Source organism: Mustela lutreola, chromosome 16 (genome assembly GCF_030435805.1).
Source record: "Mustela lutreola isolate mMusLut2 chromosome 16, mMusLut2.pri, whole genome shotgun sequence".
In the NCBI taxonomy this organism is placed as follows: domain Eukaryota; kingdom Metazoa; phylum Chordata; class Mammalia; order Carnivora; family Mustelidae; genus Mustela; species Mustela lutreola.
Window position 1 is genome coordinate 13,760,794 of NC_081305.1, and position 24,912 is coordinate 13,785,705.

Here is a 24,912-nt window from a genome sequence, read left to right on the forward strand (position 1 = left end):
AAAGAGGCACAAAACCAGCCAGGAGTCGGATCATTCGCGTGCCAGTCCTGACTGGGTTACTGACTTCCTGCTGTAAGCAAGGTGTTTCCCCTATCTGGGCCTGTGACTTCAGCGGCCCCACATGTATGGATGACCAGCCTTGTTCCAAAATGGATTCAAAGTGGCTTATTATCCCGAGAGATCAAATGTGTGAAAGCACTTTGAAAAGTACCAAGGATCATTACAATGTAAGTATACTTTTTGTGCCCCCAAACAATTCAGCTAAGCCATTTATTGATTGTCCACTACAAGTAACAGTAGTGCATTGTGTCTCACAACTCACAAAAGTGTTTTCATACACACTGATTCATTTGCTCCTCGGGAGCCTGTAAACCATAGAGGCATTATACTATAGCAGTTAAAAATGTTGGTTTCTAGCGCTAGACTGCTTGGGCTTGAAATACCGCCCTCCTTCTCTTTACTGTGTGACCTACAGCAAGTTACTTCCCATCTGTGAAGACTTCTGAACCTCGGTGTCTCCATCTATAAAATGAAGTTAATAACAGCAGTAGCATTGGCATCTTAAAGCTGGTGTCATTATCAAATGAGCTAATACACTTGAACTCAGAACAGGGGTAGGCGTATAGTAAGGGCTCAATAAATATAAGGTCTTTCTAGGAAAAATCTTACCTAAATTTTAGCATAGATCTCAGGGAAGAAACTTGGCAGGGACACTTCTCACTGCTCCGTGTGCATGCTGTCTCAATGCTCACTGTGAAACAAACACTGAGTACCATTTTCACTTTTTTTTTTTTTTGTGGAAGTGAAAATCTTCAGATTTCCTTTGGTTAGCGAGAACAGGTACTAATGTAGGTAATTCATAAAAGTGAGGCGGTCTAATGTGATCTTTTGAAAAGTGAGGACTAACTGTATATTTCTTTTAGTCTACATAGCAGTCATTTAATAAATGGACTGCCTGAGTCTCTTCACTACACCATACTGTCCTGGGTGCACAGAATCTGTAAGAGACATTTTTCCTTTTTTCAATTTTTTTTTAAAAGATTTATATTTCACTACACCAGACTGCCCTGGGTACACAGAATCTGTAAGAGACGTTTCTTTTTTTTTTTTTTTTTCTTTAAAGATGTATATTTCTTTCAGAGAGAGAGAGAGTGAGCAAGCACAAGCAGGGGAAGGCACAGAGGAAGAAGCAGACACTCCTGCCGAGAAGGAAGCCTGATGTGGGGCTCAATCCCAGGATCCTGGGATCATGACCTGAGCCAAAGGCAGATGTTTAACCAGCTGAGCCACCCAGGCACCCCTGTAAGGGACATTTCAAAAGAGACTGTGATACCTTCCTTAATCTCATTAAGGCAAGCTAGGTTTTTTAAAAAATCCTCTAACACAAAAATGTGAATGATATTATCACTTAGCAGATAAGTCCTAACCCCAAAAGAAGCAGAAAAATGAGAGATCATGGGGCACCAGAACAGTGAAAGAAGTGTCTTGGAAGACATGGCATGTCATTTGCAATCTTTGGTATCCGGGGGGGTGGGGTAAGGGGGGATATTCTTTTCTGGGCTTAGATGCAGTGGGGTTCTTAAATGACTCAGTATCAGCAGCTGAAGCCATATGATCTTTACAGCAGATAGGGAAAGCTCTCCCCGCAGAAATGTGGTGAGCATCCTTCACAAGGAACCCTTCCTGCTTCTCCACGTGCCAGAGACCTCAGCCAAGAAAGGAGAGTGAAGGAGATACAACCCTGTAGGAAATATAGTGACAGTGACGTGAGGCAGCTCTACTCTTTTGAGTCACCCAAATCTATAAATAAGCCTGAAAGTCAGAGAGAAATTAGTCCCTCTGTTGTTTACGTAATGTTTTCACAAAAAGCATTTTTACAATTCTTTTAAGCATGGTCCCTAGTCACAATTTATCCTGGCTTGAGAAACGGGTTTAGGAATTAATTTTTCAGTTGTGACAAAAGAGCTAGAAATGATGTAAAAATTGAAACTCTAAGGGCCAACTCCATATGCTCTTTAACCTCCTACCAAAATCAACAGGAAATCTACTACATGTTCCTTCAAAGTCTATACGATACAAAGCTCAGCCAAGCCAATTCTTTGCTTTAGAGATTTTTTTTTAAAAGGCCGTCCACAGTGCCACTCGAGATGTTTTATGTCACAATATTTTCTTTTTTGTAGAATACTTATACTTGGTTTGTAAACGATTCTATATCTTTCTTTAAAAATTTTATTTATTTATTTGTCAGAGAGAGAGAGAGCGCACAAGGAGGCAGAGTGGCAGGCAGAGAGAAGCCGGCTCCCCGCTGAGCAAGTAGCCCAATGCAGGACTCGATCCCAGGACCCTCGGATCATGACCTGAGCTGAAGGTAGCCGCTTAACCATCTGAGCCACCCCAGCGTCCCTAAGTGATTCTGTATTATGTTGGCACTTCTGGAGTGAAAACTCTCACCAGATATGAGACTGCAACTAACTTGAAACCCCAACCTGAGGAAATAGTGCCATTCTTTTTTTTTTTTTTTAAGATTTTATTTATTTATCAGAGAGAGAGAGGGAGCGAGCACAGGCAGACAGAATGGCAGGCAGAGGCAGAGGGAGAAGCAGGCTCCCTGCCGAGCAAGGAGCCTGATGTGGGACTCGATCCCAGGACGCTGGGATCATGACCTGAGCCGAAGGCAGCTGCTCAACCAACTGAGCCACTCAGGCGTCCCCGTGCCATTCTTAATTTAGGGAAGACAAAACTGTGGCCACCAGAGAGGGTTGCACTATCCAGAAACACAGCAGGGCTCTGACTCATTTCCTACTCAAGTACTTTTACTTCCTTAATATGGGCACCATCATTTGCCTACAAGATTCCATGGTAAATTGGTTTTGTTTTCCTTTAAGTGCATAGCCTTATCCTTACGCCTCTAAAATCAGGCAGATCAACAACTTGCTTTTTATTTATTTTTTTGATATTTTACTTATTTGACACACACACAGAGAGAGTGTGTACATGCAGGAGGAGTGACAGGGAGAAGGAGAAGCAGGATCCCACTAAGCAAGGAGCCCAATGCTGGATTTGATCCCAGAACCCCAGGATCATGACCTGAGCGGAAGGCAGACACTTAACTGACTGAGCCACCCAGATACCTACAATTTGCTTTAAAATTAGTCTGAGGAGGGGTACCTGGATGGCTTAGCCAATTGAGCATCTGACATTTTTTTTTTTTTTTAATGAGCATCTGACTCCTGATCTCAGCTCAGATCTTGATCTCATGGTCTCAGGTTTGATCTCATGGTTGTGGGTTCAAGCCTTTGGGTTGGCTTGAAATAAAATACTTTAATAAAATAAAATTTATTTTATTTTAAATAAAATAAAATTTAAAATAAAATAAAATTAGCCTGGAAAGTCCAAGAAGTGTTGAGACATATACAGCAGCTGATGCAGCAATTTCCTTGTACCCAGTTAAGGAAACACCAAAATCCTCCACCAACCTGCTCACACATTCTAGAGGATGATCCAGGACTCAAACAGGTGCCAGAGGGAGGCGCTATACTCCACAGGAGAGGCAGCCCGCTTGCTGTGCAAGTGCCTTGGATTTGGAAGATCCTCCCTCTGACCCCACAGTCTTTGAATTAAAGTGCTTTTTACGAGGAGGGGGAAATCCTTCAATGAAACATTCAAGATCAAACTGATTTTTTTAAAGAGAGAAGTTGGTTCACAGGTATCACTTTGTCACCTGCAAAGGGGGCAATGTAAACTCTCCTGGACACGTAAAATGGGATTCTGAATAAAGATTTCGCATAATCAATCATTGTATTTAGAAATTAATTTGGGGGCTGCACCTGAGCGGCTCAGTCAGTTGAGTGACCCACTCCTGATTTCAGCTCCAGTCATGATCTTAGGGTCCTGAGATAGAGCCTCACATGGGTCAGGCTCCTTGTTCAGCAGGGAATCTGCTTGTCCCTCTCCCTTGGCCCCTCCCTCTGCTCGTGCTTACTCAAATAAATACATAAATCTTGAATAAAATAAAATAAAATGAAAATTAATTTGGGGGGTTGCCAGGGTGGTTCAGTTGGTTAAGCGTCAGCTTTCATCTCAGGTCATGATCCCTAGTGGTGGGATAGAGCCCCGTATAGGGCTTGCTGCTTCGTGGGGAGTCGGCTTCTCCCTCTCCAACCTCTGCTCTCTCTCTCTCTAATTTAAATAAATAAATAAATAAATATTCATTTGGAAGTACCTGGGTCTGCTGACCTCGGCTCAGGTTATGATCTCAGAGTCCTAGGATCCAACACTCTTCTGCTTCTCACCCTCCCTCTCCCTCTGCCCCTCCAGCCTTCACACATGTGCACGCACTCTCTCAAAAAAAAAAAAAAAAAAAAAAAAAAAATTAAATCAGTTTGACTAAATAAAAAAAAAAAATCTTTAAAAAATAAAAATGAGGGGGCGCCTGGGTGGCTCAATGGGTTAAAGCCTCTGCCTTCGGCTCAGGTCATGATCTCAGGGTCCTGGGATTGAGCTCTGCATCGGGCTCTCTGCTCAGCAGGGAGCCGGCTTCCTCCTCTCTCTCTGCCTGCCTCTCTGCCTACTTGTGATCTCTGTCTGTCAAATAAATAAATAAAATCCTTAAAAAAATAGAATAAAAATAAAAATGGGAGGCTCCTGGGTGGCTTGGTTGGTTAAGTATCTGACTCTCCATTTCCGCTCAGGTCATGATCTCAGTTGGGCTCCCCGCTCAGCAAGAAGCCTGCTTCTCCCTCTCCCTCCACTCCTCCCCGGCCCCACTTGTGATCTCGCTCCCAAATAATAAAATCTTAAAAAAAAAAAAAAAAAAAAAAAAGAGAGAGAGAGAGAGAGACACCTGGGTTGCTTAAGCAACTGCCTTAGGCTCAGGTCATGATCCGAGGGTGCTGATAATCGAGTCCCACAACCGGCTCCTTGCTGAGTGGAGCCTGCTTCTCCCTCTCCCTCTGCCTGGTGCCCCCCTGCTTGTGTGCATGCGCTCTCACTCGCTTGCTTTCTCGTGCGCGCGGGTAAATGAATAAAAATCTTTAAAAAAATAAATCTGGCATTTTACTGTGAACCTAAAACTGCTCTAAAACATAAAGACTATTAAAAGGAAAAACAGGGGTGCCTGTGTGGTTCAGTTGGTTAAGCGTCCAACTCTGATCTCAGCTCAAGACTGAGTTGGAGCCCCCTATTGGGCATGGAGGCTGCTAAGAACAAAAACAAAAACAAAAACAAAAACAAAAACAGTTGTACAAAATACAAAATAATTACTCTGACCATTTGTTTTCTCAGCCTCTCATTTACCCAGTTTCATAGAGTCACTAATATTTAACTCACTGGAACTTAGCAAATAATATAAATTGAAAAGGAAACTAACATTTATTAAGCAACTACTAAGTGCTAAAGGGATTTACATAACCATATCTTTTAATTCTCATTACTGTCTCTATTTTATGGGGGAGAAAAAGGAGGTTCACAGCTAGTAGGTGACAGGTCCCAGACGCACAGGATTCCTCTGATTCCTTGATAGCAGCTCTCATTCTCTTTACGCTTGCACATTCTTTCTTTAAAATACTCATTTTTAGGGACAGATGGGTGGCTCAGTGGTTTAAAGCCTCTGCCTTCGGCTCAGGTCATGATCCCAGAGTCCAGGGATCAAGCCCCGCATCAGGCTCTCTGCTTAGCAGGGAGCCTGCTTCCTCCTCTCTCTCTCTCTGCCTGCCTCTCTGCCTATTTGTGATCTCTCTCTGTCAAATAAATACGTAAAATCTTTTAAAAATAATTTTAAAAAATAAAATACTCATTTAAAAAAAAAAGATTTTATTTATTTATATGTTTGTTTGTTTGTTTGTTTTAGAGAAGGCAGGGAGGAGCAAAGGGAGAGGGACAAGCTGACTCCATGCCGAGTGCAGAGCCCACCAAAGGGCTTGATCCCATAGTCCTAAGATCAGGACCCTGAGATCACGACCTAAGCCAAAACCAAGAGTTTTGGCTGACTGAGCAACCCAGGAGGCCCCCCAAATACTCATTTTTTTTAAAAAAGATTTTATTTATTTATTTGATAGAGAGAGATCACAAGTAGGCAGAGAGGCAGGCAGAGAGAGAGAGAGAGAGGGAAGCAGGCTCCCTCCTGAGCAGAGAGCCTGATGCAGGACTCGATCCCAGGACCCCGAGATCATGACCCGAGCCGAAGGCAGCGGCTTAACCCACTGAACCACCCAGGTACCCCCCAAATACTCATTTTTTAAAAAATATTTTTATTTATTTATTTGACAGACAGAGATCACAAGTAGGCAGAGAGGCAGGCAAGAGAGATGAGGAAGCAGGCTCCCTGCTGAGCAGAGAGCCCGATGCAGGCCTCGATCCCAGGACCCTGAGATCATGACCTGAGCCGAAGGCAGAGGCTTTAACCCACTGAGCCACCCAGGTGCCCCAAATACTCATTTTTTAAAAAGATTTTATTTATTTATTTGACAGAGAGACAGATCACAAGTAGGCAGAGAGGCAGGCAGAGATGGGGGGGTGGGAAGCAGGCTCCCCGCTGAGCAGAGAGCCCGATGCAGGACTCGATCCCAGGATCCTGGGATCATGACCCAATCTGAAGGCAGAGGCTTTAAACCACTGAGCCACCCAGGTGCCCCCCAAATACTCATTTTTTAAAAGACACATATTTCTCTAGTTTCTTTGCTCTCTCATGCACATCTGACAAAAGTATCATTTACCGAGGAGTCTTATAGCTAGTAAGTGCAGGGTTTAAATACACACCGTTCTGCCTCCCTGGGAAAAGTGAGAATTATGAGAGAAATAAGGATCCAGAAGAAATCAAGAGCTTATCGACTGTAATTAATAAAATTCTTTAGGTCAGGAATCTTCATTTAAGATTTATAGAATTTTAAGAGACAGGAATATGTGTATATACAGACAGACACACATACATATTATTACAGAGAACCACAGACTTTAAGAGATGGAAGGATAAAAATAAATAAAAATAAATTTTAAAAAAGAAAGATGGAGGGGCGCCTGGGTGGCTCGGTGGGTTGAGGCCTCTGCCTTCGGCTCAGGTCATGGTCTCGGGGTTCTGGGGTCGAGCCCTGCATCGAGCTTTCCGTTCAGCGGAGGAAAGCTTTCCGCTCTGCTTCCTCCTCTCTCCCTGCCTGCCTCTCTCTGACTACTTGTGATCTCTGTCTATCAAATAAATAAATAAAATCTTTAAAAAAAAGAGAGAGAGAGAGATGGAAAGAATTGTAAATGAGAAAACTTCAGACCCACACATGAGTAGCCATATTAAAATGTGCTGAAAAGCTCTGATGCCCCAAAAATTAATTGCCCAACCCAAGACCAAGGAATTATGTGGTCTTTTCAGCATTTCAAGTCTCTGGTTAAGATCTTCAGATCAACTTTCTCAGAACCATAAGGGTCAATGGATAGGCTTGCCTGAGGTTTTACTTTGGGCAAATCAGGCAACATAAAGTCAACAAAACCAACCCTGGATCTTGATTCTGGCTTTGGAGAAGTTGGGGGGTTGAGTCCTGACCTGTTCATTTCAATAAATATAATTCAAAGTAACAAGAATACAGTCTTCCAGAAAGAAATCCCAGACTTAAAGACAGTAGGCTATTATTACTTTCAAGAGGGCAGCATATAATCTGGAGAACTAGAAAACTCCCACAGCATGCAAATGGTGGTAGCAGTGACATTTTGTTGGTCCTTGCTTCAAGGGCAATCCGGACTTGTTTTTTTTCAAACTGGACTTTTTAAAAAAGAACACTTTTTTTTTTTTTTTTTTTTTTTAAGATTTTATTTATTTATTTGACAGAGAGAAATCACAAGTAGATGGAGAGGCAGGCAGAGAGAGAGAGAGAGGAGGAAGCAGGCTCCCTGCCGAGCAGAGAGCCCGATGCGGGACTCGATCCCAGGATCCTGAGATCATGACCTGAGCCGAAGGCAGCGGCTTAACCCACTGAGCCACCCAGGCGCCCCTAAAAAAGAACACTTTTAAAAAATATATGCCATGATGATCCAGTGTGGTAATGGTTTAAAAACCTGTGTGTGTGTGTGTGTGTGTGTGTGTGTGTGTGTGTGTGTGTGTTAAAGATCTCTCAGAGATCTATATACACTTTGAAAACTGTTAGCTACTATAAAGGAACCCACTGTACTCCTAGTCAATCACTAATAACCTTCTCTCACCTATGGAGAAATAGTTTTTTTTTCTTAAGTGGGGCACATGGAGTCCTATGTGGGGCTTGAACTCACAACCCCAAGATCAAGACCTGAGCTTAGATCAAGGGTCAGATGCTTACCTGACTGAGCCACCCAAGCACCCCAAGGAATAGTCTTATAACAACTGGAAAACTTCAACAGATATTAAGCAATTCCAGTTTCTACCAGCATTCCCTATACTTACTAGGAACCAGTGAAGGAAACAAATCATTCTTCTTATAGGAGTCACTCTGAAAGAAAAAAGAACATTGGGATATGATTGGTTGGAGTTCCAAACACACAATTTTTCATAGTAAGCCTTCAGTAAATATTTCATATAATTAACTTAAGTTAACTTAATCACAGTCAAGCTTCCTTTCTGTGAAAGGGAATTTTTTTTAATGCCTTCTGGAAATTAGCTTTAGGAGTGACTATGAGTTTTGCTTCTTTTGCCACATGTGGTCTCAAATAAGAATTGGGAAATCTTTTATCTTTAAGCCTGGAGATGCTACTTGTGAAAGATGATTCGGTTTAATAAAGCCAGAGGACCCTTTTTTCAATAAATAAGTGGTGAGGAGAAAAGGACAAGCAGGAAGAAGGGAGTGCTAGGATGAAAAGATTTTAAAGATATATTGGCAAATACAGTGTGTAGATCTTTTTGGATCCTTCTGGATCTTTATTTCAACAAAAAGCTGCAAAAATATATTTCTGAGAATAAATAAAATATAATGTATATTGAGTATTAAGGATTTATTAAGGAATTAATATTAAGGAATTATTTTAATTGTATTGGGCATCATAATGGCATTGTTTTATATTGTAAAAACAAAGGGTATGTGTTAGAAATATATACTGAATATATATACTGAATTATTTATGGGTGAAATTATATGACGTCTGAGATTTGCTTTAAATTCCTTCTTCCCCACACACAAAAAAAAGTGTCAGGAGGAGAGAGATAGAAGAAATAAAAGAAGCAGAATGTTGACAACTGTTAAAATTGATGGGTACTTGGAAGTTCATTATATTATTCTAATTTTCTATATGTTTAAAATTTCCATAATAAAGTTTTCTTTTTCATTTTTATTTTTCTTCTTTAAGGTTTTAGTTTCACTCCATTTAGTCAACATGGGAAGTGTTATATTAGTCTCAGGTGTACAATACAGCAATTCAACAATTTCATACAATACCTGGTGATCATCACAAGTGCGCTCCTTAATCCCCCTCACCTATTTCACGCACCCCATTTCACCTCCCCTCTGGCAAGCATCAGTTTGTTCTCTATAGTTAAGACTCTTTCTTGGTTTGTCTCTCTGTGTCTCTTCTTTTTCCTTCTGCTGTTTTTTCTTAAATTCCACGTATGAGTGAAATCATATGGTATTTGTCTTTCTCTGAATGACTTATAACAGCATTATTTACAATAGCCAAGATACGGAAGCAGCCCAAGTGCCCATCAAAAGATAAACAAGATGTGGCATATATACACAATGGAATATTATTCAGACATAAAGGGAATGAAATCCTGCCATTTGCAATGACATAGACAGAGCTAGAGATTATAATTCTTTTTTTATTTTAAATCAGAGTACTTGCATTCCAAGACTGGAAGCTGAGCAGTACACAAGGTGTGGTTCAGACAAAAATTTCAACAAGGAAGATCAGAGCTAAATTATGTCTGAAATATAAAATCTTTAAAAAAGAGTTCCATGGGGCGCCTGGGTGGCTCAGTGGGTTAAGCCGCTGCTTTCGGCTCAGGTCATGGTCTCGGAGTCCTGGGATCGAGTCCCGCATCGGGCTCTCAGCGGGGAGCCTGCTTCCCTCTCTCTCTCTCTCTCTGCCTGCCTCTCTATCTACTTGTGATTTCTCTCTGTCAAATAAATAAATAAAATCTTTAAAAAAAAAAAAAAAAAAAAAAAAAAAAAAAAGAGTTCCATGGGGTCAGAAATGCCTAGCAAGGTAAAAAGAATAAAAACAATTTCTCTTGACTTCATACTGAAGGAACAGAGAATAAAGAATATTAATGTCAATGGCTCCTGAACTTCTTTTTATTTTATTTTTCTAGATTTATACATATAAAGTTCTGAGATTTTTATACTATTTTCAATAAGAGAGTAAACTGTTTTTACCACATATAAATTAAATATTAAAACATGAGTCTAGGGATGCCTGGGTGGCTCAGTTGGTTAAGCGGCTGCCTTCGGCTCAGGTCATGATCCCAGCGTCCTGGGATCGAGTCCCACATCGGGCTCCTTTCTCTGCGGGGACCCTGCTTCTCCCTTTGACTCTGCCTGCCACTCTGTCTGCCTGTGCTTGTTGTCTCTCTCTCTGACAAATAAATAAATAAAATCTTAAAAAAAAATGAGTCTAAATCACTGTACATTAAAGACTTTCAGATTTGTCCAGCTCATAAAAATGTTCCTGCATCCATATTGTGGTATTATCAAGAGGATGGTAAAAGACCGTCGGCCTATGTCTCATGAGTTCAGCATAAAAACACATCAAATGTTACCTAACTGACTGTAAATATGCCCCCTGGCCTTAAAAACTTCACAAGGGTTATTGTACCATTCAAAAAGCCGATGTAGAAATATATTCTACCACTAGCATTCCAGATTCAATTTCCCATTACTGTACTGACCTGTCTTTCAGGAGGAAGGTATGAGAAACAAGGGGCCGGGGATCTCATAGGAAAGGGCCCCAGTGCAGATACTGGCGATGCCTTGAGAGGATCACTGGTTTTTGCTAAAGTTCCACCAGTTCTGCCAAGGGCACCTTTCCTGACATCCTCAGTGAATCCAATACTGACCAGGTCTGTCGGGGCTTCCTCCTGAGGCAAGAAGGTAAGAATCACATTGGGTTCTCAGTTTATCACACATTTGTTTATTGCAATACCTACCATCTGCCAAACATTCTTGGAAACACGGGCGAAGAAGTGGTGAGCAAAGAGACATAGTTCCTACCCCCATGCAGTTTAGACTCTAGTATAAGTCAATGACTGTTAAAGCAGGCTTCAAGCCTCTGGCCCACAAGCTGCTTCTTTCTCTCTTTCAATGACTACGTTTTGAGGGTCGGACCCTGTGGTACCTCAGTGATTAAGAGCTACACATAAATATGCATAGATAGATCGACAAGAAGGTTCACCAAGCTTTAGCGGTGGCAAAGTCTGGATTTATTCCCTCGTTTGACAGAATCCATTGACCACTTAACGTAAAGTCTGCACAGGGCTAGGGATACTACAGTAAACAAAACAAACAGATGTCCCTGTCCATATACAACTGATATTCCAGGGGACAAAACATATAAACAAGATCACTAAGTGAATGGTACAGTATGTTGGAGATAAGAGCGATAGAGAAAAAAAACATAAAGCAGAAAAGAGGGAAGAGGTGGACATTTCAGAGAAGGTAGCCGGGAAGGGACTCAGAGAAAAAAATTTTAAAAAAAAGTGCAGACCTGAAGGAAGTAAGCAAGGGACAGGGCAGATAGCTAGAGAACGCAGAGTACCGGAAGTACAAAGGTCCTGAGGTGGGAATCAGCATGTGTGTTTGAAGAAGCAGGAAGAGGCCCGTGTGGCTGAGGCAGAGTAAACAGAGGGGAGAACAGAGAGAATGAGGGCAGAGAGAAGAGATGAGAGTGCCTATGGGCGGCCTCCTTGGTCCGAGGAAAGCTGCTGCCTGTTACTGGAAGTGAAATAAAAAGCCAGTGGAATGGGGCCTTTAAGTGGCTCCGTTGGTTAAGTGTCTGACTTCAGCTCTAGTCATGATCTTAGGGTCCTGGGACTGAGCCCCACCCCAAGTCCCGGTCAGCGGGAAGTCTGCTTCTTCTTCTCCCTCAGCAATTCAAAGGCATTACAGGGATATCCCTCTTGCCCTAAAACACTCCATGGCTACCTTCTGGAAGCTTAAACCACCGTCAGTGATGATGACAAAAAGCAAAACTTAATTGCATTGGTTATATGCCATGCATTGCATTTAACTTCCTTATTCATATTAGCTCATTTAATAATCTCAATGAACTTATGAGATTTGGTAATAATTATTAACTATGATCATCCCCCCCTTTTATTTTTCAAGATTTATTTATTTGACAGAAAGACACAGCGAGAGAGGGAACACAGCAGGGGGAGTGGGAGAGGGAGAAGCAGGCTTCCTGCTGAGCAAGGAGCCTGATGTGGGTCTCGATGTGGGTCTCGATGGGGGGCTTGATGAGAGGCTCAGTGCAGAGCTTGACCCCAGGACCCCAGGATCATGACTTGAGTAGAAGGCAGACGCTTAAGGACTGAGCCACCGAGGCGCCCCAATCATCTCCCTTCTTAAAGTTCAGAGGACTGAGTCTTTGGAAGGGTAAGCCCTTTGCCCAAAGTCTCACAGTTAATAAATGGTGAATCTAGGATCTGAATATAGGCCATTTCACTACTGAACTCATACTCTTAACCAACACCAAAAGAGGGTGCTTTATACTCTAGGATCTTGCAGCCCTTAATCCAAGAGTCCTTTATTAAAATGCAAACTATCTCTGGGGGGATAAAATCGAGATCTTAAGAACAAAAATGTTTAACACATTTCTGTGTGTATGTGTGTGTGTGTGTATATTTTTAAAAGATTTTATTTATTTATTTGACAGAGAGAGAGATCACAAGTTGACAAAGAGGCCAGCAGAGAGAGAGGGGGAAGCAGGCTCCCTGCTGAGCAGAGAGCCTGATGCGGGGCTCCATCCCAGAACCCTGAGATCATGACTTGAGCCGAAGGCAGACTCTTAACCCACTGAGCCACCCAGGTGCCCCGTGTTTTGTTTTTATTTGTTTTTTACACAAGTACATTCTAAAGATATCTTCATCTTTATTTTCTACTCCAGTGTTACCAGTTTATAAGGGACATGTGACAGCAAAAGTCGAGCTCTGTTAGGAAAAGTATGTGGGCAGAGAAAAGGTGCAAATGTCACCTGCTTTACATTCCTGCCAGGGTTACTCTGAAAGCCACATTCCTAAGCAGGAAAAAAAAAAAAAATCTTGTGGTGCACAATTAAAACCTCAGCTGTAAGTCAAGTCTCCCTTTCTGAAAGTACTCACCATAATGGCTGCCTGGATTTATATGACACATTATAGTTCTTAGCAATTTCTATCAGCTGTTGTTCTACTAGAACATATAATGTTCACATTTAATTTACACATGAGCTACAAGATAAAGAACACAACAGGGGCACCTGGGTGGCTCAGTGGGTTAAGCCTCTGCCTTCGGCTCAGGTCATGATCCCGGGGTCCTGGGATCGAGCCCCACATCGGGCTTTCTGCTCTGCAGGTAGCCTGCTTCCTCTTCTCTCTCTGCCTGCCTCTCTGCCTACTTGTGATCTCTGTCAGATAAATAAAGAAAAAATCTTAAAAAAAAAAAAAAAAAAAAAAGAACACAACAGACTTGGTCACACACATATCTACAAATTTGGAAACAAAAATAGTTTAGTTTATGTAATATGGCAAACCTCTCCTGGGATGAAAGAGCCTCAGACCAAGTAAAATAAGAGGAAGAAAATAAACATAATAAAAAATACTTTGACTCAAGAATTCCGACTTTAGGGACGCCTGGGTGGCTCAGTTGGTTAAGCGGCTGCCTTCAGCTCAGGTCATGATCCCAGCGTCCTGGGATCGAGTCCCACATCAGGCTCCTTGCTCAGCGGGGAGCCTGCTTCTCCCTCTGCCTCTGCCTACCATTCTGCCTGCCTGTGCTTGCTGTCTCCCCCCCTCTCTCTGATAAATAAATAAAACCTTAAAAAAAAAAAAAAAAAAAAAAGAATTCCGACTTTATACTTATTTGAATTTAGAGGTGATACAACACACTCAGCAACCAGCACAGCAGGGCACCATCCAATCAGAATGGACACGCTGGGGGCACCTGGGTGGCTCAGTGGGTTAAGCCTCTGCCTTTGGCTCAGGTCATGATCCCAGGGCTCTCTGCTCAGCAGGGAGCCTGCTTCTCTCTCTCTCTCTCTCTCTCTCTGCCTGCCTCTCTGCCCGCTTGTGATCTCTCTGTCAAATAAATAAATAAAATCTTTTTTTTTTTTTAAAGATTTTATTTATTTATTTGTAAGAGAGAGAGAGAGTGAGAGCAAGCACAGGCAGACAGAGTGGAAGGCAGAGTCAGAGGGAGAAGCAGGCTCCCTGCGGAGCAAGGAGCCCGATGTGGGACTCGATCCCAGGACGCTGGGATCATGACCTGAGCCCAAGGCAGCTGCTTAACCAACTGAGCCACCCAGGCGTCCCAATAAATAAAATCTTAAAAAAAAATTGGACACGCTAGAGGCTGAGAGCGTTTGCCAGCATTAAACAACACTGCAGCCAGATCTCTGTGTCTCAGCTGAATGTCAGTGCTGAATTTTACGTGTGTGGTCCTGATGGAAGATGTCCAAAAGCTGAAGCTTCTAAGTTTATTAACTTCCTTCATATCACTAGGCCAGTTTCATTTAGGAAAATCTATGCCTTCTTCATAAAGGAACCATCTCAGTTGGCTTGAGGCTAGTTTTTTGATAAGCATCTGAGTTCCCTAATCTAAAATGCTCTGCCTCCAATGCAAAACGTATTTCTAAACATCTTGCAGTCTGCAGAAAATTAAGTGTTCTTTTCCTAGATTTCTTGACATAGAAAAATGTGTCTCTGTAAGAGTACTACCTGAGAGCTGACAGTTCCAATCTCGTTGGTTCAACACAGCTGGCCATATTCTTGGCTGTACTTGGCACGTGGCTGATTAGATACCTGGGGCAAACCATCAGCAAGAAAGAAATAAAGGCAAAACTCATCAAGTTATGGCAAATTTGCTTGAGATGAAGAACCACCAAAAGAGCAAAAATCACTTTCATATTACCTCATGGGAATTATATTCTTTTTTTTTTTTAAGATTTTATTTATTTATTTGACAGACAGAAATCACAAGTAGGCAGAGAGTCAGGTAGAGAGAGAGGAGGAAGCAGGCTCCCCGCTGAGCAAAGAGCCCGATGTGGGGCTCCATCCCAAGACCCTGGGATCATGACCTGAGCCGAAGGCAGAGGCTTTAACCCACTGAGCCACCCAGGTGCCCCTGGAATTATATTCTTTTAGCATCAAAACAGCAGCAACAGCAACATTTAACAAGTGCTTTGCTTTGTTTTTAAATATCTGATAAACGTTAAACTTAGAAACTCTAATTGTAAACACCTTATAAATTAGGATTCCTGTTCTCCACACAAAAGAAATCCAATTTCAAATTTTGCTTTATTTTTTTTAGGTGAGGTTTATTTATTTGTATCTATTATTGCCATTAAAAGAAAACCATTCTTTCACTCAAAGACTAGCAGGAGAAAAAACTTTTATCGTTGTCCTTTAGGAGAAAAGAGGATTCCTTGAACTAATCCCACAATTCCAAACAAGAAGCACTAGTGATGCCCTCACCTACAGTCGTAGCACAGGCAGTGAAAACTTTTAGACTTAATATTTTCTTTAAAAAAAAAATTTATTTATTTATTTGACAGAGAGATCACAAGTAGACAGAGAGGAGAAGGGGTGGTGGGGGAGGGAAGCAGACACCCTACTGTGCAGAGAGTTTGATGCTGGGCTCAATCCCAGCACCCTGGGATCATAATGTGAGCCAAAGGCAGAGGTTTAACCCACTGAGCCACCCAGGAACCCCTACACTTACTATTTTCAACTCAGGTACCTCTGACTGGAGGGCAGGGCTGTCCAGATTAGTGCAGACACAGATTCAGTGAGACCAGAATCCAGTTCCCTAAGAAAATCACAAAGTTAGGCAACACAGGGTTTTATGTTTCTCCCCCCACCCCCGCCCCTGCTTCAAAGGTAGCCCATGGAGGTGCCTGGGTGGCTCAGTTGGTTAAGCATCTGTCTTCAACTCAGGTCATGATCTCTGAAGGGATCTGGGATTAGGCTTCTTCTTCTGCCCCTCCTCCCTGTTCCTGCACCCTCTCTGTAATAAATGAATAAATAGATGAATAAAATATTTAAAAAGAATGTAGGGGAGCCTGGGTGGCTCAGTTGGTTAAGCATCTGCCTTTGGCACAGGTCATGGTCCCAGGGTTCTGGGATTGGGCCCCTCATCAGGCTCTTTGTTCAAGAGGAAGCCTGCTTCTCCCTCTGCCTGCCACTCCCCCTGCTTGTGCCAACTCTCTCTCTGACAAATAAATAAATGAAATCTCTAATAAATAAATAAATAAATAAATAAAAGGTAGCCCATGGACAATGTTCAAAATATGTCAAATAATTCCTCTTAACTGAAATTAGAATACATACTTATACGTACATATAGGTATATGTAACTATACACACACACACACACACAATGTGTTTATACAACACAGATAAATACAGAAATACATATACAGACTGAAAGAAATACACCAAAATTCTTAGCTCCAGACTCGGTGATTATGGACTCATTTTTTTGTTTATATTTTCCACTTTTCTACAAGTTCAGGGGGAAAAAGACAACCATATGATTCTAAAAACAGCTCTTTGGACTGACCTAGTCTCTTCAAACAGCATTACTTCTTCCTATAAAAATTAGAGACAAAGTCCTTTGGCAGAGTATCAACAAGTTGAAGCCCACCCTCTTCCTCACTATGGGGCAGGGATGTTCTCTCATCCCCTTGAGCCTAAAAGAATGGTTCAGATTCCATAGGTCTTACTTTGTGGCTTGGATCAAGCTAAACCAAGCCAGCAGCAGATCAGAATGTAGTTCCCGGATCTCCATGGCCTCCATGAGGTAGTCTTCTCGGATAATGTCTTCCACTCAGATCTGAGCTCATTCACCCTTCCCAGCAGCCAGATAGTCAGCAATGTCTTTCCTTGCTTTCTTGCTTTCTTTCGGTAGCAGCAGGAAGCACATGTACAGAAAAATGCATGTACAGGGGCGCCTGGGTGGCTCAGTGGGTTAAGCTGCTGCCTTCGGCTCAGGTCATGATCGCAGGGTCCTGGGATCGAGTCCCGCATCGGGCTCTCTGCTGAGCAGGGAGCATGCTTCCCCCTCTCTCTCTGCCTGCCTCTCTACCTACTTGTGATCTCTGTCTGTCAAATAAATAAATAAAATCTTAAAAAAAAAAAAAAAAGAAAAATGCATGTGCAAAGTGGAGTTCGTTGAATATAAAAAGGCAGGTTATATGATAGGGTGAAACAGTGTTTTAATAAAAACAATAAAAAATATACACTATATATGCATATATAAAGTTATCAGTGTTTTGCACTAGGTCAGTGGTTCTCAAGGGGTTATCGCCAGATCAGTAACACCAGCATCACCTGGGAACCTGTTAGGGCTGCAGATTCTTGGGGCCCACCCCAGAAATACTGAGTCAGAAACTCTGGAAGGGAGTCCAGCAATTTGTGTTTGAACAAGCTCTCTAATTCTGACACCTGTTGAAGGCCTACAGCTCTACAGGGTGCTTTGATGAGTGGTCTTTGTTTTACCCTTTCAGCTTGTCTTGCTTTTCTAAAATGTCCCGCAGTGAACAATTATTATTTTTGTAATAAAAAGCTTATTTAAAGATTTTATTTATTTGAGAGAGAGGGCAAGAGTGGGGATAGGGGCAAAGGAACAAGCAGATTCCCCACTGAGCGCAGTCTTAGGTGGGGCTCAATCCCAGGACCCTGAGATCATGACCTTAGCTAAAGAAAGACGCTTAACTGACTGAACCGCCCAGACACCCCCATAATAAAAAGGTTATTTAAAAAGAGGACGCATGAAGTGCTTTGCATTTAAAAAAAACTGTCCTCAGGATACCTGGGAGGCTCAGTCGGTTGGGCGTCTGCCTTCAGCTCAAGTCATGATCCAGGGTCCTGGGATCGAGCCCCACATCAGGTTCCTTGCTGAACGGGGAGCTTACTTCTCCCTCTGCCTGCTGTTCCCCCTGCTGTGCTCTCTCTCTGAAAAATAAATGAATAAACTTTTTTTAAAAATTACACACAAAAAATAATAAACTGTCTTCAGGGACACCTGGTTGGGTCAGTTGGTGGATCATGCAACTCCTGATCTCAGGTTTGTGGGTTCAAGCCCCATGTTGGGTGTAAAGATTACTTAAAAATTGAATCTTAAAAAAAAATAAGAGGGGCGCCTGGGTGGCTCAGTGGGTTAAGCCGCTGCCTTCGGCTCAGGTCATGATCTCAGGGTCCTGGGATCGAGTCCTGCATCGGGCTCTCTGCTCAGCAGGGAGCCTGCTTCCCTCTCTCTCTCTCTCTCTGCCTGCCTCTCCATCTACTTGTGATTTCTCTCTGTCAAATAAATAAATACAATCTTTAAAAAAAAAATAAGAAACTGTTTTCATATATACAGTTCCATTTGACCCTGCAACACTTGTGCACTTGTGTGAGGCTCAAATTGCTATTTGCATTTTACAGCTGAGAAAACTGAGATACTGAGAGGTTAAATGGCTTGCCAGGGGTCACATGCTTAGGAGTGACTGAATTAGAACAAGGCCCAATCTTCAAACTGCAAGATCCTGTGCTTTTTCACCACAGTATGACAGTAAAATGAACAAGCTGAGTCATGCTGGGGAGGTAACAAATGGAACCTGTCCCAGGTCAATCCACTGAGATAAGTCTTACCACCTTGTTTTATCAACTGATGACTGAGCCTGGGGAAACAGGCATTTCACAAATCAGGAAAACCTGAGCCTCCTAACTATGTAACCCATCTGTTCACCGAACCATGCTCACCTTCTAATCAGGAACAGAGCTACTCTGGTCATTGCAAGCAAATCTTGACATGAGACTACTTTGAATCTGAAGTAAACACAAAGCTCAGGGCTTGAAAGTCTGCTTAGCCATGTCCAAAGTAGGAAACTATTCTCTGCTTTAGATGTCACAGGGAAAAGAAATTACAGTAGAACTGGACTTGTTTCAGTTAAATACTGAATTGTTGTTACATCACTACTAATATTGGCAAACACTTATTGTGTGCCCAGGTTATAGTTTGTGTTTAAAATAGAACCCTGGAGGGCGCCTGGGTGGCTCAGTGGGTTAAAGCCTCTGCCTTCCACTCAGGTCATGATCCCAGGGTCCTGGGTTTGAGCCCAGGATTGGGCTCTCTGCTCAGCAGGGAGCCTGCTTCCCCTCTCTTTCTCTGCCTCTCTGCTTACTTGTGACCTCTCTCTCTGTCAAATAAATAAATAAAATCTTAAAAAAAAAAAAAAGAAAAAATAGAACCCTGGAGTGATAGAAAGCCAAGATAACTGTCTCCCTTTAAAGAGTACTAAGTTTAGGTAAGACAGGGCTAATTTGCTTTATTTACCTCAAATCACTCCAGCACTCCAAGTTTACACATCATTTGTTAAAAAAAAAAAGGATATAATTTATTTGAATAATTATATGTGTCACTGAATTGCCAGGATCAAATAAGAGGACACATGGGCATGCAGTTGAAAATTCACAAGTTCTGTGTATACCACCAATATCATCATCATGGTTCACGGTAACAATGATGGGTACCACTGGGCTTGCCTAAATTTTCTTTGTTTAAGGTATTTTTTCTTAGGCCCCTATTTGTCTCAAGAATGCCCAAAAATCAATCTGGAAGTTTAAGGAATAGCTTCCTCTCCACCAACCAACAGATGACAGTAATTCAATAGTAAATAGTGCTATTTGAGGGGCACTCAGAAAATTGCATGCACAAGCAAAACTTGTTTTACCTGAACCTTCCTCATAATCAGAGATCATCGTTTTTTTTTTTTTTTTTGCAGTTTTTTGAGGTTCATGTGACCCATTGAAATGAGGAAAGAACAAGAGGCAACAGAAAATAAGTTGGATTCAAAGAAAGAAGACGACACTTGTCAGCTACTACCCCAGCTCATGGGTCTAACACTACTTGAGCTGTCACCTGACAGAAGAAATAGCTTTTTTCTTTCTTTTTTGGCGTGTTAAAAAAACATAAGGAAGCCCTTCCAGAATAATTCCCCCTTCAGCTCAAACTTAATAGCACCTGCACATTTGAAACGGCTTGACTAGATAAAGTTCTCTACTTTGATGAAGAAGAGTCCAGGATTCTGGACATTGTTTTTCATTTGAAATCTTTGGAAATTTTTTTCTTAAATTAAACTTCTTATTTTGCGATCATCATAGATTGACGCGCAGTTTGTGAGTAGTAATAAAGATCCAGAGTACCCTTTACTTAGTTTCATGCAGGGATTACATCTTGCAAAACTAAAATACTGGTACCGATACCATCAAGATACAGAACAGTCTTTGCAAAGTTTTAAGTGATTTGATCACTATAATCATCATTCCCACAAGTCAGCCACATTCCTTTGAATTCCAGAATTGCTAAGTAACATCTCAGGAGATCTATGGGGTGTGGGAGGGCAGTGCTCAGTGATGAGAAGCAGCTTGTTGTGCTGTCTGAACTGTTCACTCACTTTTCCTTTTTTCCAGGAGTTTCAGGCTACTGACAACCAGTAGAAAGTTGACCTGAAGGGCGATTGCCTTGGAAGATGTTCATGTTCAGAGATGAACATGATTCCACCACAAGGCACAGCAGCTCACAAATCACCTTGCCGAGCCAGTTTCACAGAGGAAGAGTTATCAGTGTTATGGGGCATTAATTTTTCCACATCTACTTTATTCATTCAGTAGGCTCCTGTAAGGAATTCCTGTCTGCTGAGCAACAGTCTAAATGTACGCCTTCTCTGTGGCCCAACTCCCCAGATAGGACTCTTACAATTCAAGTAAGGGTTAGGTTTCCTTTGGTTTATTTCAATTGTCAGTGTTCTGACTGCAAATTTTCAGAGTTGTGCAGGAAGTTTCTGATAAAAATGAAAGCCTTTGGCAAGTGTCTGAGGAAGCAAACAGCAGATCAAGATTCCCTTCCCCAAAGGATGTATTAGTCACTTACAGAGAAATTCCAAGACCTCCTTGTAAATAAAATATTAATGAATTTGAAAGGGAAATCCCCATTGGAATCTTGAGAGGGTATATAACATTAAAAGCATGTGGAAATACGGACACAGCATTGTTCAGAGAAGACAGACAAAACAGAAGCTTGAAAATGGCACATTTCTACATTTGGGCATCTAGAAAAGCTTTTGAAAAATCATCTAATACCAGGCACCAACACATGTCTTGGGGAAGCTAAATCTGCCAAGTATTTCTAGAACTTCAACCTACACTTGAGATTGTTGTTTCTGCCATCGGAATTCAAAGATAAAGTTCTTCCCTACAATGACACATTTACATGCTGAGCAATACAAGCGAAGAGACTGACAGTATGAAAAAAAAAAAAAAACCTATTTCTCTTGTTATGACACACATAGTTTCCCAAATTACCAGCTCTTCTCTCTGGTTTGATCCTGTAACATTGAAAAAGAGTTGGGGTAGTTGTCTGAATAGCCCCTGCCTGTACGACAGGTGTAGAAAAATCACCAACGAGGAACTAGGCAACACAGAGAGCTGGTCTGAAACTTGTGCCTGTTTAGGGAGAAGAAGAACCAGCCCAGCAGGGTTTTGTGGTCATTGTTGTTTTCCTCTCAACAGAGTAGCTAAAAATCTCCCATCACACAAATTCATTCTACACACATCAAAGGAATTCAGTGGGAATCCAAGGAAAGAGCAGAGGTAGACAAAACAGATTGACTTGCAACTTTTCAGTTCCCAAATGTCTCAAATACTTTTAAAAATCTCCTTTTATGGAGCAGGGAAATTTTTTTCTAATGAAAATAAAAACCCCAACAAATCTCCTTTCACTACATCAGTTCGTAAAACTCTGTGCAAATTAAACAAACAAATTTGGTGTAAGAAAATGAAGGGCTTTCAGATGACAGAGACTGAAAACAGGTAACAAATAGGCAAAACCAGGTAAGAGTAGAAATGAGGAAATGGGAGCAAAAAAATCATCATGGAGAGTCTTGCAGTTTGAGATATATTTGTGAAATTTCATTCAACAACTATTCATTGAGTCAGTTACAGTGAATAAGACCCTGAGTTTACTTACTATAAATAACTGATATAGGGAATTATCCAGATTCCAGAGAATGATACAGATTTTGGGGGAAATGAGGGAATTTCTTGTTATTTTAGAGTCTTTTTTTTTTAAAGATTTTATTTATTTATTGGACAGAGAGATCACAAGTAGGCAGAGAGGCAGGCAGAGAGAGAAGGAAGCAGGCTCCCCGCTGAGCAGAGAGCCTGATGCAGGGCTCGATCCCAGGACCCTGGTATCATTACCTGAGCCAAAGGCAGAGGCTTAACCCACTGAGCCACCCAGGCGCCCCTTATTTTAGCGTCTTAAATCCGAAAACATGTTAGTTTACTTATTACTAATACTCCTATCAAACTGTCACTATGGAGCTTCCTACTGTCAATATGTACAAAGACATGAGGATTGCTTGGAGTAGAGTTCTAGAAGAGAATACAGCAGAGATATGACCCACTCTTTTGGGACTGCCACACCAAACCAGGAATCACCTGTGTCTCACCAATCAGAACATTCTGTTTTTTTGGGGTTGTTTGTTTTGTCTTTAAAACAAACACGCCTGGGGCACCTGGGTGGCTCAGTGGGTTAAAGCCTCTGCCTTCGGCTCGGGTCATGATCTCAGGGTCCTGGGATCAAGCCCCGCATCGGGCTCTCTGCTCGGCAGGGAGCCTGCTTCCCTTCCTCTCTCTCTGCCTGCCTCTGCCTACTTGTGATCTCTGTCTGTCAAATAAATAAATAAAATCTTTAAAAAAAAAAAAAACACGCCTTTGCGCTATGTAATCATGTTAACGGCTGGTAGCCAAAAAATTCTTTTTGCTTGCATCTGCCTGTGTCTGCTCTCTCAATTATGTCTGAAACACCAACTCTCTGAGAGTATACCTTAATCTAGGAGGAAATGGTTATCCTTGAATACACCTGTATGATCCAAAGGGTCTCTATCTTGGCAGATTGTTTTATATTGATTTGAATTTATCGGTATGGAAACAATTGGCAAAGACAACAAGCAGTATGTATATCACTCCGATTAAAAAAAAAAAAAAAGAGCATAGGATGGCTCAGTCGGTTAAGCATCTACCTTTAGCTCAGGTCATGGTCCCAGGGTCCTAGGATTAAGTTCTGTATCAGCTCCCTGCTCAGTGGGGAGCCAGCTTCCTCCTTTCCTCTTCCCCCTGCTTGTGCTCTCTCTCTCTGCAAATAAATAAATAAAATCTTTAAAATTAAATAAATAGATAGATAGTATAGGCTTGTTTGTCTATCCTGGCAGTTTTTTAAAAAAATCTTGGTAGTTTTAATGCCAATTTAGTGAGCTAAGTATTGAATTAGAAGCCAGAATTCCAGTTAGTGCTAAAACGGAATCACTGAGTAACCACAGGACTTCCTTCTTGGCCAAACTGAGGGAGAAAATGACTGTCATGACTAATACTAATTAGATGGTTACAGATCAGTAGCTTCAGTGTTTCACCCACTGGTGCAAGGCATGTGTGTGGCAGCATTCAGTGATTTTGATGATATTTGTGCCCATCCAGGTGAGAAAATACCAAAATTGAGGTCTATTGATACCCTAGAAAGAATCTTAGAGAACATAAACTTTACTTGTATTTTAACTTACTCATCTTAATATTTCTAAGGTAATATTTTCATACGAAATCCAAACAATAAGTCCCTTTTGTATCTTTTGGTCACCAATCAAGGCTCCTTTCCTCTCCAGAGATAACCAGTGTTAACTAGCTGTTACATAGCCTTCCATTCCTTTTCTGTACAGATTCATAAATGTCTTTTCATTAAATACATGATTTCATACTGTACATATTTGCTTATATTTTCACTTAAAATGGTTATAAAGAGCTCTTTTAATCTACATTTTACTCCCATCCCTTCATCTAATTTAAGCTCTTCATTTTGCAGAAGCAGAAACCTAAGTCTAAAGTAGTAAAACGATTTTCCCAAGGTCCGATAGCTACAGAGCAGGGACCAGAGCCCAGCCAGTATCTTTAAAATCAAACAAAAATCAATTGTTATTTAGTGAACAGAGTTTGCAGAAACTGAAAGGGGGAAAAACCCACTCAGATCCAATCTCTCTAATAGTTAAACTTATTTTTTCCTCAGTTTAGTTTGTTTCTGTCTGTATGCTGAACTTTTTTTTACATGGTTTCAATCAAACCACGAATTTGACTGGTGTTCACTTGTTCACTTATCGTTAATCAGATGTTCATGTTACTATGATGGTGACTAGTTAATTAGCAATGAATGATGACCTAATATTTGACCGAGTAGTCAAGGCCTGTTCCCACTGTACTGAAGCCCCTCCTATCATTCCTCAAGTTCCCACTACTTGGTTCACCTCCTAGATCCTGGATCCCGTCCATTCTCATCCCTGTCAAAGCCATTTCTCAACTCAAAGAGCTCCCCCATCTCCACTCTGGGTCTCCAGGGGCATCTTCTTACTCTCCTGGACAGAGGTCGCCTCGGGGTTCCCCGAGGTTCCCAGGAGGAGGCTTCACCTGTCAGGCCTCGAAAGTCCAGGAAATGAGGGTCTCAGCTGGCCACGCCCCAGAGCTGTCCGGGAACCCCCAGAATTTACAGGCGTAGAGAGAATGCAGGGGTCATGGTGGGGTCAGAGCGTGAGAGACGCCCCAACCTTTTTCACGTGACCCTGTTTCCCGTGGGGGAGGAGCCCGTTTTCCTACCACGGGGGCGCTGGGGCCAAGGGGCGAGGGGCTAAGGGCCGTCTCCCTCCCTTCCCAGGGACTCCTGGGCGTCGCTCCTGGGCCTGGGTCGTGACGCCATC

The 24,912-nt window shown here is 41.9% G+C and overlaps 1 long non-coding RNA gene across 1 annotated transcript; it reads right to left on the reverse strand.

The window, feature by feature from the left end:
• LOC131817414 (uncharacterized) lies at positions 1–24,879 on the reverse strand. Its single transcript, XR_009348505.1, has 8 exons — positions 24,626–24,879; positions 23,200–23,312; positions 17,946–18,088; positions 15,855–15,941; positions 14,852–14,935; positions 10,832–11,020; positions 8,399–8,444; positions 1–1,741 (listed from the first exon to the last, which is right to left on the reverse strand). It is a non-coding gene; the product is annotated as an uncharacterized LOC131817414 (long non-coding RNA).
• Positions 24,880–24,912: the final 33 nt, after the last annotated feature.